The sequence below is a fragment of the Tamandua tetradactyla genome, chromosome 6 (assembly GCF_023851605.1).
Source record: "Tamandua tetradactyla isolate mTamTet1 chromosome 6, mTamTet1.pri, whole genome shotgun sequence".
NCBI classification, from domain to species: domain Eukaryota; kingdom Metazoa; phylum Chordata; class Mammalia; order Pilosa; family Myrmecophagidae; genus Tamandua; species Tamandua tetradactyla.
In genome coordinates, this window is record NC_135332.1 from 162,702,692 (window position 1) to 162,729,045 (window position 26,354).

At 40.1% G+C, this 26,354-nt stretch overlaps 1 protein-coding gene and 1 long non-coding RNA gene across 2 annotated transcripts in view; both read right to left on the reverse strand.

The window, feature by feature from the left end:
* SAMD12 (sterile alpha motif domain containing 12) overlaps positions 1–26,354 on the reverse strand; it is a 433,476-nt gene that overhangs the window by 115,009 nt on the left and 292,113 nt on the right. The gene's annotated exons all lie outside the window — the stretch shown is intronic.
* On the reverse strand, positions 610–25,038 carry LOC143688982 (uncharacterized). Its single transcript, XR_013178434.1, has 3 exons — positions 24,588–25,038; positions 12,067–12,199; positions 610–11,904 (listed from the first exon to the last, which is right to left on the reverse strand). It is a non-coding gene; the product is annotated as an uncharacterized LOC143688982 (long non-coding RNA).

A 26,354-nucleotide genomic window follows, 5' to 3' on the forward strand; every position in this document is an offset into this window, starting at 1 on the left:
GAGCTCCCCGAGTGGCGCGCGCTTCCCTGGGCCGCGGCGGCTGGCGGCCAGTGCCCCTCCCTCCCTCCTTCCCAGACCGGCTGAAAGTCTCGGAGAGGCAAGTTTCCCAAGCCGCGGCGGCCGACGGCCGGCACCCCTCTCTCACGGGTGGCTTCCTGGACCAGCTACGGGTCTCAGATCAGCGAGTTCCCCAAGCCGCGGCGGCCGGTGACCAGCGCTCCTCCCCCACAGGCGGCTTCCCGGTCCGGCGGCGAGTCTCGGATCAGTGAGTTCCCTAAGCCGCGGCGGCCGGTGACCGGCGCCCCTCCCCCACAGGCGGCTGCCCGGTCCGGCGGCAAGTCTCGGATCAGCGAGCTCCCCAAGCCGTGGCAGCTGGCGCCCCTCCCCCACAGGCAGCTGCCTGGAGGGAGAGGAGGGAGTCTCCGACAGTGGCAGGAGGACTGGGTCCAACCAAACACCAATAGTGGCATTAATAAAGGAGCCACAATATCTTTTGCTGGTGGGACCTGCAGATAGACAAACGCCACATACTGGGCAGGATAAAAAAAACAGAACCCAGAGACTTCACAGGAAAATCTTTCAATCTGCTGGGTCTCACACTCAGGGAAATCTGATTAAATGTCCAGATGCCAGCAAAAAATAACAAATCACACCAGGAAAATTGAAGATATGGCCCAGTCAAAGGAACAAACCAATAGTTCAAATGAGATACAGGAGCTGAGACAACTAATTCTGAATATACGAACAGAAATGGAAAACCTCTTCAAAAACCAAATCAATCAATTGAGGGAGGACATGAAGAAGGCAAGGGATGAACAAAAAGAAGAAATGGAAAGTCTGAAAAAACAAATCACAGAACTTATGGGAATGAAAGATACAGTAGAAGAGATGAAAAAAACAATGGAAACCTGCAATGGTAGATTTCAAGAGACAGAGGTTAGAATTAGTGAACTGGAGGATGGAACATCTGAAATCCAAAAAGAAAAACTGCCATACCAGCCCTGCTCTGCCCACCTCTCAATTTTATGTGAGAAGAAAATAACATTCTCTTTATTGTAAGCCACTGGTATCCTGAGTCTCTGTTTACTGTAGCCAAGCCAAATTCTCTCACAATCCAAGACCCAAATCATGAGCTTGATATCTGTCTCATATTAGCAATGATTTTGTTGAGATATAATTCACTTACCATATCATTCAACCATTTTAAGTGTACCTGTCAATGGTTTTTTTTTAGTATATTCACAGATATGTGCAACAATCACCAGTCAATTTTAGAATACTTTCACTACCTCCTTTCTCTCTCACTGCTCCCCATCCTCCCATTCCCAGCTCCCTAGCCCTAAACAACTGCTGATCTACTTTCTGTATCTCCAGATTCCTCTATTCTGGACTTTGATATGAGTGGAATAATATGGGATGGGTCTGTGGGTCTGGTTTCTCTCACTCAGCATAACACTTTCAAGGTTCACCCATGTTGTAGCATGTTGGTACTCCATTCTTTTTCATGGGTGAAGATGAATTTTCTTAAACTTTCCTTATCAAATTAAAGCAAGATTCTCTATCTTGTTATCCTAAGTTTTGGTCTCTTCCTGTTTATACTTGGACTTGACCTGTCTCATCCATAAACCTTCAAAATGCTTTATTCCCTTCAAAAGCTTCTGCTTTTTCTATTAAGTTTTCTCTGAGAGGGGAGTAGAACTCACTCACTCAGCAAGCCCATTTCCAATCTTGAAAATGATTAGGGTCTGGATGTTAGAAAAAATTTAATTAAAAGCCTGGGAACACCGTTCCTCAGGTATTAATAAAGTCAGTAAAACGAAGACTCGGGGAGGTCTACCACCAGGAGGCAGCCCATCAGTGTTCCGTTCTGATGGTCCATCTTCCCAGAGCTGATGGGCTGTAACTACACATAATGCCTGCCAAGCACAGATAAATCTCACCTATACTTTACCCAAGTGGACATCACTTAGAAATATGGACCTTTAGGACAGTGGTTCCCAAACCTTATTGGGTATGAAAATCACTTGGAGGAAGCTGTGTGAAATAGATTCCCACCCTTCTGCTCATAAGTTAGTGGACTGGGCTAGGGACCATGAACGCACCTGTTGAAAAAAGAGCCCGGGTGCCTCTAATGCATGTAGTCTATGGGCCACACGAGGAGGAACGTTGCTCCTGGGGGACTCATAAAGACTACACAGCAAAGCCACAAGTGGAGAGAGCTGTCATCAGCTGGGGTGGGACTGAAGACCATTAACTGATGCCTACTATGTGCCAGCCAGATGCTCTGCTAGATATTTTGCAGACATGTCCTAGTTTTTTAAAAAAATTACAATAATCTACATTATTATTATTATCCTTGTTTTATAGCAAGCATTTGAGGATCAGAGAAATTTAAAAAGTTGCCAAGCAGCTTCAAAGATGGGGGTGTGTTTGCTGGATAGATTCTATTTATCCTTCCAGCGTCACTCTGCATCCTTCTGTAGCACGCTCTGTGCTAGATGCTATCCTATATGGATTGCATCATATGGTCTTCTGCCTCTGGCTTTTGGTTGGGTTGGCTACTACCAATGCAAGTGCTGGGACAAGACGGGAAAGGGGGAGGAGAATGAGGTCAGGGTATTTACCCCCTAAGTTTTCCTCACTGCAGGGTTGTGAAGGCTACAAACCTTGACCAAAGGTCACAGCTCTTGTTGGTGGCTCTTGCCACATGAATCTCTCCTTTCAAATTCCTAGTCTAGTCCTTCCCCCTACCTCTTCATGCCTAGGGCTGATAACCAGGACCCTTCCACTCTAAGAAGGGGTAGTATGTTATCCCATTTTTTCCCCTACAACCTGCCCAGGGATTTGTAAAGAGTTATTTCCTTATTAAATTGTTCTTCAAATCACCCAATTTAAGTTCCAATTTCAGGCCTGACTGATACAGTCTGCCTGGCTCCAAAGTCTTCCTCTGCACACTACCTGTTGTCAGTGGGAAGCTGGTTCTACGCTACCTCCCCACTGACAACGGCAGCAACAACAACGATAATCATGGCAACAGTGACACTGGCTGAGCACTTATTATAATGTAAGGTGTTGTGCTGAGGGCTTTACATAGTGCTTCAGTTTGCTAATGCCGCCAGAATGCAATATACCAGAAATGGATTGGTTTTTATGAAGGGGATTTATTAAGTTACAAGTTGGCCATAAAAATGTCCAAACTAAGGCATCCAGATAAAGATACCTCGACTCTGAGGAAAGGCTGAATGGCATCTGAGATTTTTCTGTCAGATGGGAAGGCATGTGGCTGGCATCTGAGGTCCTTGCTCTCAGGTTCGTTGCTTTGTGCTTCTGATTCCAGTAGCTTCCTCTCCATGCACCACTGGGCCTTCACTTAGCTTCTCTGGGGTAAAATTCTGTGTTCTGACTTCCTTAGCATCTCATGGGAAGAGACATGAGATATCTGCTAGGGTCCTCTCCTGGCTTCAGGTTTCAAATGGCTCTTGCTGATCCTATGGGTCCTTCTGGCATTTTCTTCTGCATCTCCAAATGTCTGTGTCTGTGCTTTCTCCAAAATGTTTCTCCTTTTAAAGGACTCCAGTAAACTAATCAAGACCCAGCTTAAATAGGCAGAGTCATATCTCCATCTAAGCAAAAGGTCGCACCCAGAATTGGGTCTGTCACATCTCCATGAAAACAAACTAATCAAGAGATCCCACCCTACAATATAGGATCAGGATTAAAAGAATATGTCTTCTTTTACAAGAATGGATTAGGATTAAAAGAACATGGTTTTTCTGGGGTACATACAGTTTTCAACCAACATACATAGATATTCTTATTTAATTTACACTATCACCCTATGTATTAAAACACTGTCTCATACCAATTGTACAGAGAAGGAAATTGAGGTTCAGAGAGATTAAGATTTATTGGCCTGGAAGAGCCAGGAAACAGTGATGCTTAGATATATGAGCAATACTTATTCCTTCTACTAGATGTCAATGTGTCCATGCATTATTTCTCCAGCTAAATATGAATAAAATGTTTGAAAAAAAAGATGTTGAAAAGCCTATGCCACTTTGATTTTCATACTTATATCTGAAAAACACATTGGACTTCAAAATGGACTCTGTCACCTGTGTATTTTTTTCTACTTTCTCTATCACAATTCAGTTCAGAGTCTTTCCACTTAACACGTGGTGAGTTTTGCTGGCTATTAAACAAACCTCAAGCCTGTCCCCATTTTCCTCTGCATCCTTATCGTATTAGCAGATAAATGTCCCTAAAATCCATTCTGATCATGGTCATTATCAATATCATTCAATAAGTTACTGCTATACATAAGCTCAAATTCTAGGTGATACAAAGACTTCAAGATCTTTACTGATTGAAAATAAATTTTTTTCTAGCTTTCAATGCAACTACTCCCCTATGTAACCAGGAACCTATAAAGTTAAATTGTATTCACAATTAAACCATAATACCTGAATATGTCTTGGGTTGTGTCATGGTCAGGTTCATACGTTAACTTGGCCAAGTGGTGGTACCTGTTTGTCTGGTTGGGCACGTGCTGGCCTGTCTGTTGCAATGAGGACATTTCATAGAATGAAAGCATGATCACGGCAGCTTTATCCACAGTTGATTCCATTTGTAAGCAGCCAAGGGGAGTGTCTTCTGCAATGAGTGATGCTCAGTTTAATCACTGGAAGCCTTTTAAGGAGGATTCAGAAGAGACAGCTCTGTTCTTGCTTTGGCCAGCAAGCCTCTCCTGTGGAGTTCATCCAGACCCTCCACTGGAATTGTCGGCTTCACAGCCTGCCCTGTGGATTTTGGACTCCGCCTTCCCATGGTCACATGAGACACTTCTATAAATTTTGTATTTGCGAGTGTTCCCTGTCGATTCTGTTTCTCTAGAGAACCCTAACTAATACATCTTGGTATCAGGAGTGGGGTGCTGCTGTGGTTTGCAAATACCAGATATGTTGGAATGGCTTTTTGCATGGCTAAGGGGAAGATTTTGGAAGAACTGTAAAGAGAATGATGGAAAAGTCCTGGAGTGCTTGAAGAGACTGTTGGTGTAAATGGAACCACTGCCAATCTGAACAAATGGGGACACAGAAGGGAAAAATTGGAGTGTGCAGAGTGAGAACCATGGAAGCTTGGGTCTGAAGCCCAGAAACCTCAGCCAGAAGGCCATATACATGGAGAGGGTGAGTATTCCCTGAGGGCAGAGGTTGAGTCTCCCATCTCATTGCAGTGGAAGAGTTGTGCAGCCTCAGGCCTTGGAAAAGGTATAGCATGTTCCTTGGGGACTGGGGAGAGTCTGGCTGCCACCACATGGAGGGGTTGAGTGTATGCCCTGGAAATGGCAGAAAGCCCAGGGGTGGTCCTGATGTCTGGAGAGAGTGGAGCCAAGAAAAAGGTGATCTCCCCAATGTTTCCTGAGGTTGATTCGGAAAGAGGCAGGCCACTGCATAGGCCTTTGGAAAGGATGGGACTGCCACTTTCTAAATGACTTTCAGTATAAATGACTTTCAGACTTTGAAATCCAATGGTGTTTGCCCTGCAGGTCTTCCTTCCAACTTCTCCCTGTGGATCCTGTGACTGTCCCTCCTTTGCATATTGGCACCAAACAACTTGTTTTGAGATTCACAGGTCCACAGCCAGAAGAGAAGTTTTTGCACCTTAATATTGTTTAAGGTGATGTGTGTAGTTGCCAAATTGATAAGGGGTGGACATGTGGTAGAGTCAGTTGTTAGCTTGGCCAAGTGAAGGACCTTAGTTCTGTTGCTGTGGACATGAGCCAATGGCATTTGAATCTCATCTGTTGCTCATCACATCTGCAGCTGGTTAGGAGGCATGCCTGCTGCAATGAATGGGCTGGTGCTTAAATGAGAGAGTGCAACATAGCACAGCCCAAGCAGCTCAGCATACCTCATCTCAGCACTCGCAGCTTATCCCAGGCCTTTGGAGATGCAGAAAGAAATCACCCCAGGGAAAGTTGCTGGAACCCAGAGGTCTGGAGAGAAGGCCAGCAGAGATCACCTTGTTCATTCCCATGTAAGAAAGAACCTCAGTGGAAAGTTAGCTGCCTTGCCTCTGAAGAAGTAATGAAATAAATCCCCTTTTATTAAAAGCCAATCCATCTCTGGTATGTTGCATTCCAGCACCTAGCAAACTAGAACAGGCTGCTAAACTATAGACCTATGCTTATAAAATTCTTATTTCTTGAATTCTACTCCCATTTTTTAAAAAATCATGGAGTTTTCAATTCATATTCACTTAGCTACTGGACCTCTGATTATATTACTCCCATATTTATTGTTTCACCTTACTGTGATTTATGTTCATGCTTTAGGATATTAATTCCACTAATGTTTGCTGAATCTTGTCTATGCTTCTGACTTTTAGTATAGCCCTGCATGCATGGAACAAAACAACTCTGCTCCCTGCAATCATGAATCTTACTCTCTGGTAATAGGGGCAATCAAAAATATTTTTTTAAAAAAAATAATTACTCACAACAAAGCACCTAGAGCTAATAAATTAATTCAGCAAGATGGCAAGATCCAAGATTCCCACCCAAAACTCAATAGTACTTATATACACAAACAATGAATGAAAGGAAGAAGTAAAAAAAAAAAAAAAAATCCATTCACAATAGCAACTAAAAGAATCAAATATTTAGGAATAAATTTAATCAAGAATGTAAAGGATTTGAACATAAAAACCTACAAGGAATTGCTAAAAAAAAAAAAAATCAAAGAAGACCTAAATAATTGGCAGGACATTCCATGTTCATGAATTGTAAGACCAGAGATCATTAAGATATTGTGATGGTTAGGATCTGGCGTCAACCTGGCCAAATGATTATGCCCAGTTGTCTGGTCAGGTAAGCACTGGACTGACTGTTGCTGCAAGAGTATTTTGTGGCTGGATGATAAATCTGAAGGCTGGTGCATTAAGTTATTTGGCATTGATTGCATCTGTGGTTGATTACACCTGTGATGAACTAAGGCATGCCTCCCACAGCAAGATAATCCAATCAGTTGAAGGCATTTAAGGAAGAAGAGAGACTCCTTTATAGCTTCTTTAGCCAGCGAGCATCTCCTGTAGAGTTTGACCAGAGTCAAACTTTCAACAGAGTTACCAGCTTTACAGCCTGCCATATGGATTTTGGACTCTTTCATTCCCACAGTTGTATGAGACACCTTTATAAATCTCATATTTACAGATCTTTCCTGTTGGTTCTGTCTCTCTAGAGAACCCTGACTAACACAGATGTCAATACTACCCAAAGCAATTTATAGATTCAGTTCTATCTCAATAAAAATTCTAACAACCTTCTTTGCAGAAAAGGAAAAGCCAATCATGTTATTTATATTGAGGGTAAGGGGCCCCAAATAGTTAAAACCACCATGAAAAAGAAGAATGAAGTTAGAAGCTGCACTCTTATCGAAATTAAAACTTATTATAAAGCTACAGTAATCAAAACAGCATAGTGTTTGCACAAGGACAGGCATATAGACCAACAGAATAAAACTAAAAGCTCAAAAGTCAACCCTCATATTTATGACCAACTGATTTTGACAAGGGGGCAAAGACCACTCAACTGGGAAAGAATAGTCTGTTCAACAAATGGTACTAGGTAAATTGGATCTCCATTTGCCAAAAAAAGAGGGGGACTTCTATCTCATATCTCATACAAAAATAACTCAAAATAGATAAAAGAACTAAATATAAGAGACAGAACTATCAAAACTCCTAGAAGAAAGCTTAGCAAAAAGCATCATCAGAACTTTGAGTTAGGCAGTGGGTTCTTAGACTTTATACCCAAAGCATAGGCTGCAAAAGAAAAAATAGACAAATGGAATCTCATCAAAATTAAAAACTTTGTTCCTCAAAAGACTTTTCTCAAAAGACTTTATCATGAAAGTAAAAATAAGACCTACACAATTGGAAAAAATATTTGGAAACCACATATCTGATAAAGGTTTAATATCCAGAATATACAAAGAAATCCTTCAATTTAACAACAAAAGACAAACAAATCAATTAAAAATGGGCAAAAGACTTGAATAGACATCTCTCCAAAGAAGATACACAAATGGCCAGAAAGCACATGAAAAGAGGCTCAACATCATTAGCTATCAGGCAAATGTAAAACAAAACTGCAATGAGTTATCACTTCACATTCATTAGAATGGCTGCTATTAAACAAAAGGAAATTAAGTATTGGAGAAGATGTGGAGAATTAGGAAAACTCATTCATTGCTGGTGGCAATATAAAATGGTACAGTCACCATGGAAGACAGTTTGGCAGTTCAGTTCCCCAGCCAGCTAAGTATAAAATTATTATATAACCCAGCAATTCCACTACTACATATAAACCCAAATGAACTGAAAGCAGGGACTAGAACAGATATTTGCACAATGATGCTCACAGTGGCTTATTCACAGTTGACAAAAGATGGAAACAACTCAAATGTCCATCCACCGATGAATGGATAAATGAAATGTGGTATATACATGCAATGAAATGTTATTCAGCTGTGGAAAAGGAATGAAGTCCTGATAGATGTAACAACATGGACGAACCTCAAAGACATCATGTTGAAAATAAGCCAGACACAAAGGACAAATGTTGTATGATCTTATTGATTTAAAATAATTACAATAAGCAAACTCACAGAGTCAGAATCTAGAATATAGGTTACCAGGGGACAGGTGGGGATAGGGGATGGGAATTTGAGGCTTAAAATGTACAGGGTTGCTATTTGCAATGATGGAAATGTTTTGGTAATGGATGGTGATGAAGGTAGCAAAACATTGTGAATGTAATTAACAGCACTGAAATATATATCTGAATGTGAGTAAAAGGGGAAATGTTAGATGGTGTATATAGCAACATAATAAAAATAACTTTAAAAATCCATGGAGCCCTGACTACTGTGTCAAACATTAGGGACACCCAAACCAATAGGCCAAGCCCTTGATCTTGAAGCTTACTCTTGTGAAGCTTATGCAGGTAGCAGAGAAGCTTAGTCTACTAGATATGCTTAAGAGGTACCTCTGGAGGAACACTCTTGTTGCTCAGATGTGTTCTCACTCTCTAAGCCCAATTCTGCAAATGAAATCATTGCCTTCTCCCCTATGTGGGACATGACAACCAGGGGTAAAAGTCTCCCTGGTGGTGTGGGAGATGAATCCCAGGGATGTGCCTGGCCCTGGAACCATGGGTCAACAATGCCATTCTGACCAAAAGGCGAAAAGAAGTGTAACAAGTAAGGTATTGGTGGCTGAGAGTTCAAATAGAGTCAAGAGGCTACTTTGGAGGTCACTCTTGCAAGCTTCAGTTAGACATTGCTACCTGCATAAACTGCCAAAACCCAACCAATACTATTCGTGCCAATTCTAAAGAACACCTAGGGCATTATATAAGATTCTACAAGGTTTCCATGCACTAAGGTAACTTTCCAGAAACCTACAACGTCCATATAGGTCCCTGGACCAGATAAGTCCTGAAATGCAGAGGGGCCAGCCTCTCCAGAATATCAACTAGTTCCATTCCCCTAACCCATATTATTGACAGCCCCTTCCCACATGAAAAAGTTAGAATGGGAATAGCCCAAATACCCCTAAAGCGTGGGAGAAAGACCAAAGTTGACGGTGGAGTTATACAGAGAAGGCAGGGTTTAAGAAATGGGTATCGGTGCTGAATAATATATTTTTCAGTCTCTTAGAGCAGCTAGAAGTAAAAACCTAAAATTGTGGAATTATAATCCATATTATTGATAGCCCCTTCCCACATTAAAAAGTTAGAATGGGCATAGCTCAGGTACCCCTAAACAGTGGGAGAAAGATCAAAGGTGATGATGGAGTTCTACAGAGAAGGTAGGGTTTAAGAAATGGGTATGGGTGCTGAATAATTTATTTTTCAGTCTCTTAGAGCAGCTAGAAGTAAAAACCTAAAATTGTGGAATTATAATCTATACCAAACTCTGAAATCTGTTCTGCAACTAGTTGTGGCAATATACTTTGAAATTTATGGTTTTGTATATATAAGCTATTTTTTTCACACACAAAAAAAGAGAAGAAAGAGTATAACAGAGAAGACAGGAGTTAACAAGTGAGTATGACTGCCGAATCTTTATGTTAATATTTCTTTTGGTCTCCAGTATCTTGGAGCAGCTAGAAGAAAAAACAAAAAATCGTGGAACTGTAACCCATATCAAACTTTACAATCTGTTGTATAACTACTTGTTAAAATGTACTTGGAGGGCGGGCCACAGTGGCTCGGCAGGCAGAGTTCTTGCCTGCCATGCCAGAGACCTGGATTTGATTCCCGGTGTCTGACCATGCAAAAAAGAAAAAAAAGTCAAAGAAATGTACTTGGAAATGTATTGCTTTTTTGTATATACATTATATTTCACAATTTAAAGAAAGTTAAAAAAAAAAAGCCACGGAACTACACTACACAAACAGTGAACTCCAGTTTAAAGCATGGGCTACAGTTAATGGTACAATTAGGAAAAATTGCTATCATCAATTATAAAAAATGTTCCACACCAATACAAGGTGTTAATAAAAGGGTGCTATCGGGGAAGCCTGTCTTTTATGCATGATTGTTCTGTAAAACTTCTCTAATAAAGAAAAAAAAAAAAAAAGAGCTACCAAGCCATAAAAAGACATGGTGGAATTACTGAAGGAAAAAAAGTTTTTCCTACCTTTCTTAAGGAAATATCAACTTCACATTAAAGGTGTTTATTTTCACTTCCAGGAAGAGGACAAGAAGAGGCACTAGCATTTTGCCTATGCTGTTCTTTTATGCAGGATGCTTTTCTCCTGCTAAGTGTCTCAGTTTTTCTTCTGCTAAATTTATCTTGTAAACCTGCTATTACCTCTTCAGCTAGGAAAAAAAATCACTCCCTCCTTTGTGCTGTCCCTTTCCTTTGTATAGTCTCCTTTTATTTCTCTTATGCATTGTTTCCAATATAGTGGATTCATCTGCTTGTCTCTTTATTGTAAAGCAGATGTAGCATTCAATATCTATCCTACTCTACTTCTGATATACCTCATTATAATGCAGACGTTCTTAAGCTAAAAAATAATAAATGTTTCCAGACTCCCTTGCAGCTAGACTATAGTTCAGCAAACTACGCTCTTTCATGAAATTTGGATAGAGAAAGAGAGGTGGAAGTGGCACCTCCACAGCTGTGGAGACACTAGTTTTTTTGTGGCAGTGCTCTCGGTTCTTGCCCTTACTCCATGGGTGCTCAGAGGCAGTTGTAATGACAGTGGCTTCCTGTTCCCTGGATCACAGCTAAGGCAGTGTGCTCCTGACTTCAATATTTTCTTGATGTGGTAGAGGAGGTAGTTGTCCTCAGAAGGCCAAGTGGGTAGCTATGTTTGGTAGTCATTTCTGGAATACCAGAAGAGAGCCTGGACTTCCTGTGGGCCTTTCAGCAATTTTATAAGCATCTACTTTCTTACATTGGATGCTTTCCCCTTAACACAGCAAGAGTGGTTTCTATTTCCTGCATCTGAGCTCCGACTATTCAATCTACATTTAGGGAGATTATTGGGGGCAGGGTCTATATCTTCTAACTTTGTATCTTCTGTATCTAGAACTCTGTTACACAGCAGGAAATTTAACAATATGTGTTGATGTAAGCATTTTATTAGACTGTGCTAAATGTACTCTAAATACATACTCATTTAATTTTCATGACATCACTACGAAGAAAGGATGATCAGCCTCACTTTATAAAGAGAAAGCTGAGGCTCAGAGAGATTTAGCAAATTGTTCAAAGCATCTAATACAGGACTACTGTCATGTTCAAATCCAGGTCTTCTAATCTCCAAACTTCTTGATCTCTACTTTCCACTTCCTCTTTATAGGATACAGAGATTGCAGAAGAAAAGCTAGAAAATAGAAGACGGGTTGTCTTATTGATTCTTTGGACACATCATCTTGGAGCTGACAGTTAACTTCTGAGGGTCTTGAAAATAGTACATTTCCTACTGTATGTAAGATATTCCAGTAAGTAGTCTAGAGCCTCCTTTTGAATAAACTCCCCCTCTTACCTTTGTAATCATAGTCACAGACTCATCAATAGAGTGTTTATGAGCAAACAAAGATATCTCTGAAGCTCTCCTGCCACGAACTGCCTTTACTGCTAACCAAAGGAGTTCAAGGCTTTTCAGCATCTCCCAGGTCCTAGTGGAAGGTAAATTGATTTGTGATCAACACAGAGAATTCCTGGGGCAATGAATTGGATGACCAAAAGTGGCCTTCTTAAAATAACGAGAATTTTTAAGAATTTGCATCTTCTCTATTCCCGTTACGGTAATTGTCACATAAGCAGGTTGAACACATTTTTCTGTTCTCATTTCAAGTTTTGTGACAAGACTGATGCACCAGAATTTTAATGTTATATAATTGTATATTCTGTAAATTAAAGCAGCATGGCATACTGTTTGAGAATAGAATATTTTACACTTCATCACATCTGCAGTTACTGTACCTCATTTAAGTTCTGATTTTTCCTAATACTTGAAGACTTCATTCAGATATTTACCAAATGCTTGCTTATTATAAAAAGAAGTACATCAAGATGTGGCATCCCAAACACAGACAATACAATCCAGAGAAATCAGATGCGGATGTTACTTTGTTTCCTCATGGATTACAGAGCAACCAACAAGGGACACCAGACATGACTGGTTAGGGTTGTACACATTCCAGAACAGGGCCTGTGTTCACCACCAAACATGTGTTCATTTACATCCGTCTACGGCTGCTTTCCTGCTACAAAGGCAGAACTGTGTGGTAGAGAGAGAAAATGGCCCACAACACACAGAATATTTACTATCCAGCCTATTACAGGGAAAGTTCACTGACCCCTGTTTTATAGCATTTCTGTACTATCTGGTTATTCTACACTCACCCCAGACTTGTAGATTTGCTATAAGGCAGGTCTAGGTGTCTCAAGCAGGATGTGAATTCTGAGGATATGTACTTGGAATCCATATAATGGCCTCGGTCCTAATTAAGTCCCTGAAAAGAAACCCTTTTTGGGTTTGCTTTGTTAGCTGCTCTTTCTCCCATGATCTGAGGTCTTTGGAATGCTGTTCAGCTCAGCTCTTTATCCTTACTAGGAGAACTACCTTTTCGCATGGCTTCAACTATCACCAACATGCTTTTGACCCCAAAGCTTTTTTCCTCTAGTTAATTCCTGTGATGGTTAGGTTCTGGTGTCAACTTGGCCAAGTGATGATGCCCCGTTGTCTGGTCAGACCAGCAGCACTGGCCTGACCATTGCAGCAGGGATATTTTGTGGCTGGGTGATTAACCAGAAGGCTGGTGTAGTAAGTCATCAGTCAGTTGATTGTATCTGTGGCTGATTACATCTGCGATCAACTAAGGGGTGTCTCCCACAATGAGATAATCCTATCAGTTCAAGGCTTTCACTGCTTCTTCAGCCAGTGAGCCTCTCCTGTGGAGTTCATCAAGACCCTTCATCAGAGGGGCCAGCTCCACAGTCTGCCCTAAGGATTTTGGACTCTTCCATTCCCATGGTTGCATGAGACACTTCAAATCTCATATTTACAGATCTCTCCTGTTGGTTCTGTTTCTCTAGAGAACCATGACTAACACAATTCCCATTGACAACTACAATCATATTCACAAGAGTGTGTCAATCATCTTCACTCATATCTTATTACCAAATATTCAGTATGTCCAAAATGTAATTAATAATGTATCATCTCTTCAGTGTTCTCTCTTTGCTACAATCCTATGATTCTTCTTATAATTAGGCTACAAACCAGGGGTGGACATTTTGATACTTTTTTTTGCCCTTGAAATGTTCTTACATTATGCCATTCCCTATTCATTTGTACAATCACTATTCGTCTTAGTTTGCTAGTGGCTAAAGCAAATCAGATACAATGAGTTGGCTTAAACAATGGGGGTTTATTGACTTTTGGTTTTGAGGCTAGGAGAAGTACAAGCAAAGTGGACCGGCATCCTGAGGATGGCTGGCCAGCAATCTTTGCGATTCCTTGGCTTTTCTGTCTTATAGCAATACAAATGGCAGCATGTTCTCCTTTGTCTTCCGGATTCTGTTGACTCCCATGTACGGCTGAACTCATAGCTCCTCTCTGTGGCCTTCTCTACAAGGCTGCCAGTAATAGGATTAAGACCCACTCTGACAGAGATGGGCCACACCTTAACTGAAGAAATCTCAAAATATCCTGCTTACAATGGGTTTACACCCACAGGAATTGATTAAGAGCATGCTTTTTTGAGTATATAACTCCAGGCCACCATACTACCCCCTTACAAACTCTGACCATCCCATATATTGATTCTTTTCATAACCATTTAAAGGTCTCTCTCTCTTTCCCCTTATACCCTGAATTACTCTCTTAGATCATCAATTGCTACTTTCATCATGCTATACGTCTCAGAATTTTTGGTTCTTTATTTGCTCCTGCATCAAAAATAAACACTTTATGTTACTGAAGGTGTTGATTCTGAAGCTCCATTTCACCTTTCTACCTTGTTTCTTATAAGAGGAGCGCTACATGATAGCCCTCTCTGGAAAGTTTAGCATTCCATGAACATAATCTGTCCAATTAAGTCTGTATTACCCACTTTTCTTTGAATGTCCTCATCCCCTCAAAGCCTCATCTTTCACCATCCTTCAAGGCACAGAAGATATCTCATTTCCATGAATATTTGCATGTCCATTTCATCCTGGCTTTTGTTCTGAGCTCTTATAGGCTTTACAGCATTTGAATATATATTTTCCTAAAATATTATTTGATATGGGTTATTCTCTTCTTCACCATAGAAGACATGCAAAACAAGCACAAGGAAACTTAGGTACCTTGGTTCAGATTTTAGTGAATTCACTATAATGATTTACATCAAATTACTACTAAGGAAATTTTTTCTTCCTTGAGATAACTAAATCTAATTTGTTGGGAGACAACCACGGAAAGAAAAATTTCATGTTTATGTCTACGAAGGATAGATTATATCACAGATCTCACAGTTGGAGTTTTCCTCCTGCAAGAATCGCAGGTACAAAACAATTAATGGAGGCATTTGAGAGATTCCTTTCCTGTCACATATCCTCTGTGGGGTCTAAGGAAGGTACTATCATAAACATTCATACACCCAAACCAGAATGTAGACCGATGCATGTCCCAGTGTTGACATATTAGTTCAAAACACTGATAACATGCATGTCTGAGAGCAGCAGGGATGAAAACTAGATAATCTGATGGTAATTTACTAATATCTGATTATTCTTGCATTCTTCACTAACATTTTTCTGCTTGGCTGAGTTCAAGAACAAGGATGTAAATATGAGACCTGCCAGTCTTCCTCCCTTCTTCCCTGCAAGTGCCTATTTGCAGTGACACTACTGAAAGTATCAATGTGTTTCAAGAAATAGATGGAAACTAGTGAAAAATTCTCTTTTTTTAGAGAATACATATTACATTGGAGCTGTTTGGGACAGCAGAGAAGATGTATAATGGGTGACTTCAAAAAAGCAATATGGTTCCTCTAAAAAGAGGGTGGTGGTTGAGGGTAGGGTTAAAGCTGAGAGGGTCAGTTTACACGTCTTTGAAAGGAACATTTCCATGACCCAGTTTATTGTAATTCTTCCTGTATCTGAAATATTTATCTCAGAGACAGAAAAAAAGGAGGAAGAGGAAGGGAGGGAGGCAGGGGGAAAGGGAGGGAAAGAGGGAGAGAGAGAAGGAGAGAGGGAGGGGGAGAGGTGGGGAAAGGAGAGACGGAGGTGGGAGGGAGGTGGGGAGAACGGAGAAGAATGTCTCCAGTGTTGATGAAAAATTCTGAATTTTTACTTGAAAACATAGTAAAGATGAAGGTTCTTGAGGAGATGATTTTCATCTTTAATCTTGTAAAAAGAAAGTACAATCCCAAACATTTTCAAATGTACCAATTCAAGCTCCTACTATTCCCAATAATTTAAAATTAGGTGGCAGGAGCACACACAGGCTTGCCATTTTCTCTACATCTTTCTCCTGTATCTACTAACCCACTTTAATTCAAGAATTCCAAAGAATTAAAATTAAATCTAAAATACTACTCTTTGAGAAAGATAACGTGAATTTATTTTGCCAATGAAATCTAAAGATATAAAACTTTTCTAACTTTTAATTTTGAAATAATTATAGATTCTGAGGAATTTGGGGGGAAAATGGGCAGGGATAGCCCATGCACATTCACTCAGCATCACCCAACAGTAACATTTTGCATAACTATAGTACTATATCAAAACTAGGAAACTGACAATGGTACAATCTACCAGTTTACAAGCAATCTTGTGTGTATGTTTGGGTGTTGTTTGTAGTTTCATGCCATATCATGTTTAGCTTTTTGTAACCAGTGTCATAATCAAGGTATGCAATTGTTCCATCATCACAAAGTTCCCTTGTGCTACCCCTTTGGGATCACACCCACCCTTTCCTACCATCGCTAAGCCCTGGCTACCACTAATTTGTTCTCCATCTCTATAATTTTGTTATTTCAAGAATGTTATATACATGAAATCATACAGTATATAAACCTCGAGACTGGCTTTCTTCATTTAGGATAATTTCCTTGAAATCTGTCCAACTTTGTGCATATATCAAGGATTTGTTCTTTTTTATTGCTGACTATAAGCCATGGTATGCCATATATCCATACACCCACTGAAGAATATTTGGATTGTTTCCAGTTTGGGGCTATTACAAATAAAGCTGCTATGAACATTCATGTACAGGTTTTTACATGAACATAAGTGTGCTTGTTTGAATCTGTGGTGGACTCCAGAAAAGCCATGTCCTTTAATCCTCATTCAATATTGCTGGGTGGGAGCATTTTGATTGTTCCCATGGGGATGTGACCCACCCAATTGTGGATGGTAACTTTTGATTAGATAATTTCCATGGAGGTGTGTCTCCACCCATTGAAGGTAGAGTTGCTTATGAATCTTTTAAAAGAGAAGCATTTTGGAGAGAGTTCCTTTTGTAGAGCTACGAGAAAGCCAGCAGAGACAGCCATGTTCACCATGTGCCCTTCCAGCTGAGACAGAAATAACTGAACGTCATTGGCCTTCTTGAACCAAGGTATCTTTCCCTGGATGCCTTAAATTGGACGTTTCTATAGACTTGTTTTAATTGGGACATTTTCTCAGCCTTAGAATTATAAACTAGCAACTTATTAAATTCCCCTTTTTAAAAGCCATTCTGTTTCTGGTATATTGCATTCTGGCAGCTAGCAACTAGAATAAAAAGTTTTCATTTCTTTAGGAAAAATGCCCCAAAGCTTTCTTTTTAAAGCAAAGTTCTTGGAACCCCTTGGGATGTTTCATTTCTGTTTTTTGCAGTTAGAATAATAAACATAGATAAATTCAATGTATATATTTACTCAAGGTCTCCCTCCCACTCTTAAGAGCATAGCTAAGCTATTCAGATCATCAGAGAGATTCTTTTCCTCTGTTTTTCTCCTAGAGGCTTTAAAAAGATTGGCTTAGGGCCTCTTTAATATGGAACCACTGCTCTTTGCGAAGGCTGCTTATTTCCCATCTGTTTTTTTTTTTTTTTTTTTGTAGCTTGAAACACTGGCTTTTCTTAAAATAAAGTGTAAAGTGCAAAGCTTCATTCCTGTTTTCAAAAGATTTAAAACTCTGGCACCTAGATAAAGGACAGACTTAACCACATGATAAAAATATCAGGTCATTATAGATCTGCTTAGATATTTACCTCGTGGAATTACAGACTATTCCTGTAATTTGAAAAGACAGCTTCTCCTAGATTTCCTAAATTCCTGGGTTTGGATTTCCCTAGGAGGGAGTGAGAAATTTACCATTCCACCCTTTGGAAAGATGTCTGAGTGGTGAAGAAGTTTCTCCGGGCCATGGACCGTGTTAGGAGGTGGGGATGACAGTGGGGCCTAGTGGAGTGGGGGTGACAGAACCCAGACTTGCTGCTCCTAGGTGGATCCTGGTGGGCTTAGGATAAATTCTTTAAAATAATCATTTTGGAATGAACCTCATGTTACTTTAAATGCCATCAGAAGGTCAGGAAAAACCTTCCAAAAGTCTTCCATTAGAGACGGTGTTGGAAAAACAAAACTGAATTCAGCTATGAAGGAAGTGACAAGGAAGGGAAAGCTGCTAAAGGCCAAAAATGAGCAGCCTCCACTATTGGTAGTTAAAGTAGTTTGAAGCCATGTGTACCCCAGAAAAAACATGTTCTTAAACTTAACCCATTTCTCTGGGCGTAAATCCACTGTAAGTAGGACCTTTTGATGAGGTTTCTTCAGTGAAGGTGTGTCCCACCTCAATCAGGATGGGTCTTCATCCTATTACTAGAGTTCTTTATAAGAGAACAAAATTCAGACACACAGAGAGAAAGCCACAGGAAGCAAGAAGCCACATCAACAGAACCTGGAAGAGAAGGGAGAGACCAGAAGATGCTGCCGTGTATCTTGCCATTTAACAGAGGTGCCAAGGATGGCCAGCAGCCAGTCCCAGAGCATCAGTCTTTGAGGAGAAAGCATCACCTTGATGATGCCTTGATTTGGCCTTTCTTTTAGCCTCAAAATCATAAACTAACAAATTACCATTGTTTAAGCCAACCGATTTCATGGTACTTGTTTGAGCAGGAAACTAAAACAGGGTTACTAGAGAATTCTGATGAAGGCAACATCCATGAAAAAGTTTTATTAGCAGAGTTCACTCTGAGAGCTGAAGCCTCAACCTCAGAATGAAGAGGTCTAATTGTTCAGAAATTTTTGGTATCATCTTCTGACCTGTGTGAGTCACCCTTGTACTGCTGGCATGGATGGAGAGGACCTATAAAATTTCAAAAGTAGAACAATGGTCTCGACATTTCCAACAAATTTTTCTGTCTAATGACACAAAAAATGAACAAGTTAACACAATGTTAGAATGAAACTTTCCTTGAGACTTGAAGGCAACATATGCCACATACCAAAGAGAGGTAGGAAACTAGCAGCCAGGGTCTGCAAAAGTGGTTGTGAAAATCAGTTCCATTATTCTTGAACACGCAGTCATATCAAGAGACTGTAAAGGTTGGGAACTTGTGTTTAAAGATTTCTTTACAACACAGAAAATATTAAGTGATGAAGATGACATGGAAAAATCTGAGCTCTCTTATGATCCTGGTAGAAATATTTTGGTCCTACCACTTGGAAAACCTGGAAGACTCTGCTAAAGCTAAATATCTATCTAGCCTGTGTCCTAGCAAATCCCTCCTAGCATGACCCACCAGAAATGCTATACCTATACTCACCCAAAGGTAAATCCAATAATGTTCAGAGCAGTATTTTCCAGGCTAGCCACAAACTGGAAATACCCAAATGCTCATTAACTGTAAAATGCATAAATAAACTACAGTATAGCCATGTGCTGAAAAATTTAGAGCTCTGCGAAGGAACAATCCCAAACTGCATACAGTATGGATGAATCTCATAAATAAACTTTGAATAAAAGAAGTCAGACAGGGTACATAATGTATGATTCCATATAGATAAAGTACAAAAGCAGATGAGCCTGATCTTTATGATTAGAATTTAGCATAACAGTTGAGCTTTGGGGTGGGAGTAACTGGAAGGAAGTTTCTGGTAATATTTAGTTTCTTGATCTGGGTGCTAGGTACATGGGTATGTTCAGTTTGTGAAAATTCAACGAGCTATACAGTTAATATATGTGCACTTTTCTCTATGGATCCTTCAACAAAAAAGTTTTAAAAATAGGTTATTTTTAAAAGAAGTCCTGCCTCTATTTGCTTGAGAAAGAAAGGGAGGAAATGCTGTTTCCTAATCCTAGGTCTAGTGAGGAGGCTTTAAGGGAACACCAGACAACTTGACACGTGCCTCTGGAAGCTAAGTAGATACAGTGAGAAAGCTAAAGAATCAGAACTCGAGGCTTGCTAATTGTTCTGGTGGCAAACTAAACTAAATGAGATTTGGTACTGGGGACAAACTGTCTGTTAGGGCAAAGTCTATACATTTATTTCGTCTGGCCCATTCTGCATAACAGAATGGGTGTGAAGCTACTAAGGTCTCCCCAAGAGAAAAAAACACCTCTACAGGAAAAGAACTGGGCACACTGCTGGAATACTATGGGTCAAAAAATATATAAACTTGTAAAAGGACACATGCATTTGCTCTTGTCCAGGACGCCACAGGTAAGCAATCTCCAGTGAGGATGGTGGTGGGTGGTGGGTAGTGGTGTCTGAAGCAGCCAACAAAGAGTTAACACTTATCAGCCCTCAGGAGCAAGGGACCAGCTTATGACAGTATTCATCAAGTAAGAACTTTCTTGATCCGCTCTTCACCCTGCACCTTGCTCTAATAGTGAAAAGTGTAGAAGTCCCTATTTAGAAAGAGAAGGAATTCTATGTGACACAATGCAAAGAAGTTGTGGCCTGTCTACACAGAGAAAGGAAAACCACAATCTGAATTTTAAATCATAAGTCTACCCTCAGATTCTTCAAGGAAATTATGAACCAGGGAAATTTATTGAATAGATAAATTGTCAAGGTGTTAAAACTGATTTTACAATCAGAAAACTTACACTTAGAATGTTTATTCCTCTCAAAATACAACACATCGCTCTCGGTCCAGGTCAACTGCTCAATAATGTAGACCAATAGGAAATGTCTGCTCTTAGAAGTTAAGGGTAAGGGAGAGGAAGCAGGTAATCCTAAGGTTTTTGACTTGACTAAGAAGAGACTGATGTCAATAATCAAAACATAGATGAAGGAGATGAGTATGTTTGGTGGTTGAGGCAATATATGAGTTCAACTTCCACGTGATAACTTGAAGTGCCTCTGGGATGTGCAGGTAGAAATTTTCTTTTGACAGCTGAGAATTCAGGAATGAAATTTTGGAGAACTAGTGGGATTAGAATCATCAGTGTATGGGTACAGTTGATGCCTTAGGAGTACAGTGGGTACCCAAGAAGAACATTATTTCATGCACAGTGATTAGAGGAGGAGTCTGTAAGAAATTGCAAGATAGGTAAAAGAAAGGAAAGGTGGTTTTTCCAAAGCTGAAGTAAGAGAGAGTCCTTTGAAGGAAAAGGTGATCAACAATGGCAGAATTCCATAGATGCCAGGGAAAGAAAACAATAAAAAGTATTCATTTTACTTTGGAAAATTCCCATGATACTAGAGTGACCATCTTGTGAAAAGAAGTTGGGAGTGAAAGCCAAAAAGCAGTGAACTGAGGAACAAATGCAACATGAGAAAGTATAGACAACTGGACAACTCTAGAAATTTGGTGATGCAGGGAAGGCAGGCAAAAACTTAAACACAGAAGGGGTTACAGGAAGGGTTCTTAACTATTTTTGTGCCATCTGATGAAAACTATAGACCCTCTTCAAGAATGTTTTTAAATGCAAAAAAGAAAATACGTAGGCTTACAAAATAAACAAGTCACAGTAAAAACACTTTACCAAATGGTTTTTTAAAATTTGTAGTACAGATATACATGTGTTCCTCTTCCACTGTATTAAGTAACAGGATCAATTGGCAGGACTAATAAATTGAAAGTAATGATGAGTACAAATGATATATCAAGATATCTTCAATAACTGCTATGTGGTAAGAAACTACCTGTAATTCTAGTTCCATATACAGCTAAGGGGATTGCAGTTTAGTAACTACATTCATCATAGAAAGAAATGTTAATTTTGGTAAAATAGCGATCGAAAATGAAGATAAGTTTGCATCTTTTTCTCTGTACAAATTAATCAACTCCCTGAATTCTATATGGTTCTCTTGAGAGAGAGGGGATCTTTGAATCCCAGGTGAAGAACTCACTGGCTAAGAACAGAGAGATCTTTTCTTTTAAAGGAGAGAATTGATGCAGCTTGTTTACAGGCAGTAAGGAAAGTTTTGAGTCCTTACGTGCTCTGGCAGTGTGGTGCTGTGGTGTTAGGGGGGAGATGCTGGTGGTCGACTCCTTGAGTTTACATCTGGCCCTCCTGTTTATGAGCTTTGTGATACCAGCTGTTTAACCATGTAATTTCTTTATGCCTCAGTTTCCCCATATGTAAAATGAGGATAGTAACATCTCATGGGTTGTTGTGAGGGTTAAATAGGAGCACTTGCACTATTAACACTTGAGCTATTACTATTAGTTCATGCAGTCTATTTCCACTCACTCCAGATCCCTAGCTACATGGCAAGTCTTCAGTTCCCTTACCATACCACCTTCTCCCTCCCTGTGAACTCTATCGTGCCTTTCTGACTGAAGACTCTCCACGCTATTCTTAACATGATTGACTCCTTTTTACTCTCTGGGAGTCAGCTTACATATTACCTCCTCAAAAATGCTTTCTAAAAGCCATCTCTGAAATAGGCTCGCCATATATAACTATTCTGTATCTCTCAGCATTCTTTGTCACAAAATATTGTTTTGTTAGTTTTTGTCTGGGTGAACTCCATAGGGATTGAGTCTATTTTGATACGCTTTTTATCCCAGTGCCCCCCACATAATAAGTTTTCCATAAATATTTAATGAGCCACTGAATAGGGAGAACTAAAGATACCAGGGTGTTCTTGGTTGCCCTCATGCCTGTGGGCAGTGCACCAGCTTTGGATGTGGTATGGATTTACTAGTCTGTTCTCAGTCTTGTTCTGAAGCTGCTAGAAAGCCAAACACATTGCTCACATTAAAATGTTTGCATGGTAGCATTTAGCCTTTCTTAAGGCTGAACCAAGTAAAGCAAGACCAGAACATAAGCTTCTGAACTGACCACAGTAACAGTTCATGTTCAGATAGGCAGTGCACAAGATTTATACAGGTAATGTTTCTACCAAGTCAGCATTTTGCTATCACTTCATTTCTAGGCAATACGAAGTGATGGAAGAGACACTGATCTAGAATTTCAGGGCCAGCATTCTAGTTCTGAATGGTCATGTTAACAGGGTGATTGTAAGTTATCTCATCATGTTTTTGTTTTTCATCTTACAAATGTAATTTAACAAGACCCGCTATGGCAGAGACTGCTAGCTACCCACCAAATTCCACTTTCCCCTTCATCCTGGGTACAAGACTAAAATGGAATTCCAAACTTCCTTTGAGGCTGGTGCGGTTATGTGATTAAGCTCTTGCCAATAGAATGCAGGCACAAGTGATGGTTGTAACCTCTGCTCACTTGCTCAAGGAGTTTCAACCAGGCTGGAATGGCAAGGAGTAGAGCAGTCTCAAATATGGTGTAGTAAAGATGGCAGAGCTGGCATCAGCTAGGGTCTCTATGCAACTGTGCAGGACTCAGTCATTTACCTGCAATCCTCCGCTAGGACTGTTAAATGAGAGAGAACTAAGCCTCTGCTTTTTTGGAATCTATTTGTTACCATAGTCAGTGTTCCTCTGACTAATACTCATACACTATCCACTTTATAAAACTGTAACAGATGGTAGATCTAATGTTATGGGAGTCCTGGAAAGTAGCAAGTGCTATAAAATTTTGTCTTAACTATTATTAATATAGACAGAAAATAAATGTTTATTAGGATACCTGGAAAAGAGTAGATATTCAAAATTTATCTGTTGAATGAGTGAATGAAAAACTTGCTGATAAAGTCTGAGATTTAAAATAAACCCTGAACTATGTACAACATAACAGCACAGGGGAAACATCTGTTTACTCAAGAAAAATGGATTCTCTTGAGCTCATACAAGGAAAATAAAAACCCTCCTGAATATGTGTTTCTTTCAAGAAGATTCTTTTTCCTAATATTTTTCCATCAAAAAGAAATTATAAAATATTAAAGAACATTTTGAAAATAGGCAAAGTATAGTCTTATTCTCACCATCTGAAACACAGTTCTCATTTTTGCCCATTGACTCCTAACTTTTCTCTACATGAATACCTTTTTCCTCCATAGTTATAAAGTCTATTTCTTCTTTTTTTAAATAAATTTCAATTTGTACTCAGTAAGGAAAATACAGGCTTTATAATTCTCCAGAAGTGATTCCAACAAAGAACTACCTAATATTTCTAACAGCTTCCATTTAATTTTGCCATGGGGGTTCCTTTCTTATTAAAAAGCATACCAGGGAAGACAGGTGATTTTCATAAGAAAGAACATGGGGGTTTAATTTTCACTACAATTAGGGTGATGCAGACAAGAAATATCACAAATTTCTCCAATCTCTAAGAGTTATCTTGTGGATTCTACAAAGGTCATGTAGAGGGCTGACGAGTGCATGTGAACCTTATTCGGGGACATAAATGGATCCAAGAAGTCCACAAATATTTTTGAGGTACCCAATATGGGCAGAATATGGAAAATAAGGAATAATATACAACTTCTACCCTTGAAAAAGTTAGAGTAGGGATGGAAGGCAAGAAGACATTTATATAGTGGTGAGCACAAAGGAGAGAAGAGATGAGGGAAGGTCTGGAGCAAGTGAGAACTGACATCCGCTGGAAGTTAGGCAGGAAATGAAATAGAAGGGAGGTCCAGGCTTCCTAGGAACACAGGGCAGATTGAAGCAAGAAAGAACGTGGTGTTCATGGGACTGCCGGTTATTCTACCTGACTGGATGTCCATAGAGACCACCGGGGTCAGGTCGTGAAGAGTGGATATGCTTCATCAGAGGAGTGATTGTGTCTGTTCAGAGCCATCTAGGACAGCAGCCAGCATGGAGGCCTTTAGTGGGTATCTGGGGACTGAATTAACTTATGGCAGGCTACATAGTTGACCCATTATGGGTCATGGTGATGACTGGCAGGTGTTGCAAACACAGAGCATCAGGAGGCTAGGTGTGGACAGCTATTCTCTTTGTCACACTGCATCTGTGATGGTGTTCACTGCCATGCTGATTGTGCCACGTGACCCCGGTTCAGTACTGAATGCTGGGCTGCTGCGTTATCCCTGTTGGTATTCATTGCTTGCTGCTGGCCAGCACAGGTCAGGCACACTGAGTCCTACCCTGAGAACTGGTCCCCACCATAATTTCAATTTTTAATGGTGTCAAGAATGCTACACATGGGCGGGCCGCGGTGGCTCAGCGGGCAAAGTGCTTGCCTGCTATGCCGGAGGACCTCGGTTCGATTCCCGGCCCCAGCCCATGTAACAAAAAACGGAGAAACGGAATACAATAAAACAAGAAAATGTTTAAAAGATGTTTCCCTTTCTTCCTTCCTTCCTTCCTTCTATCCTTCCTTCCTTCTCTCTGTCTTTCCTTTAGAAAAAAAAAAAAAAAAAAAAAAAAAAAAAAAAAAAAAAAGAATGCTACACATGTAAGCACTCAAGACATTCTTACAAAGGAAACATGTTAATGCCACTTCCAACTTCTAACCCTAGAAGCAGAGAATGTGTTGCTCTGCCTCTCTTGGGTGGGAAGCGATGTGGGGAATCACAGAAGAAACAAGGGACAGCAGCAAGAGGAAAGGCTGTGAAGACTTCTCTTCATCATTTCTTTAACCTTGATTCCAGTCCTTCAGACTTTTGAGACTACTTCTAGTTGAAAGTGAGCATCAATGACGTAAAAGTACCAGAAGTCTTACTCTTTAGAGCAATGAATGGATTAAACCAGGTATAGCAATATTGAATAATTTGGAGGCAAAAGCTGATTTGACTCACAACAGTCTAGCAGGGAGGTTTACTTTGGAAACATGTTGTCACCATTCTGCTGGGCATACTAAAAATGCAAGGGGCTGGCTGACTCCACAGGGGAAGCACATGGTTTCAGCTGCTGAAGAGTTATGTGAAATTAAAGAGAGAATGAAATGTGTGATCTTATTTAATCGCACCTGGTGCTTCAATTTTTCAGTAACAGCGCCCTGCTCCACTGTGTCAAATTGGTTTATATACATATATATATGTCTAGGAGAGGGATTAACTCTCTAATGCCTGCCAATCCATTGCAGAGATCTAAAATGCAAATGACTACTGAACTTTCCTCCTAAAGAATTTAAGAGCAATCATCATAGAGCCTGGGTTGGCATAAAATTACCATGATTGCATGATAAAGCCGTGAAATGTCACCTCCTAAAGGAGGTAAAAGTTCAGCGTCCCAGGCTGGGGGTGGGGGTGGGGTGTGTGTTTAGGGAAGATAATGTATTTTTGCACCCAAAGTATGTTCCAGGTCATACGCTACTTTCTGCTTTGATGACTGTGTGTGGTTTGTATTGCTTCAGATCTGCAGATTTCCAGGAGCATGGCAGGTACCAAGAGGGAAAAAAGGCACATTCGCGACTAGAGTTTGAAATCTTAAAAAAATCTATATTGGAATTATTGTTAATATTTAGTGGAAATTACTCTTTTGGTAACCCTCCTACCTCCATTCCCTCATCCCT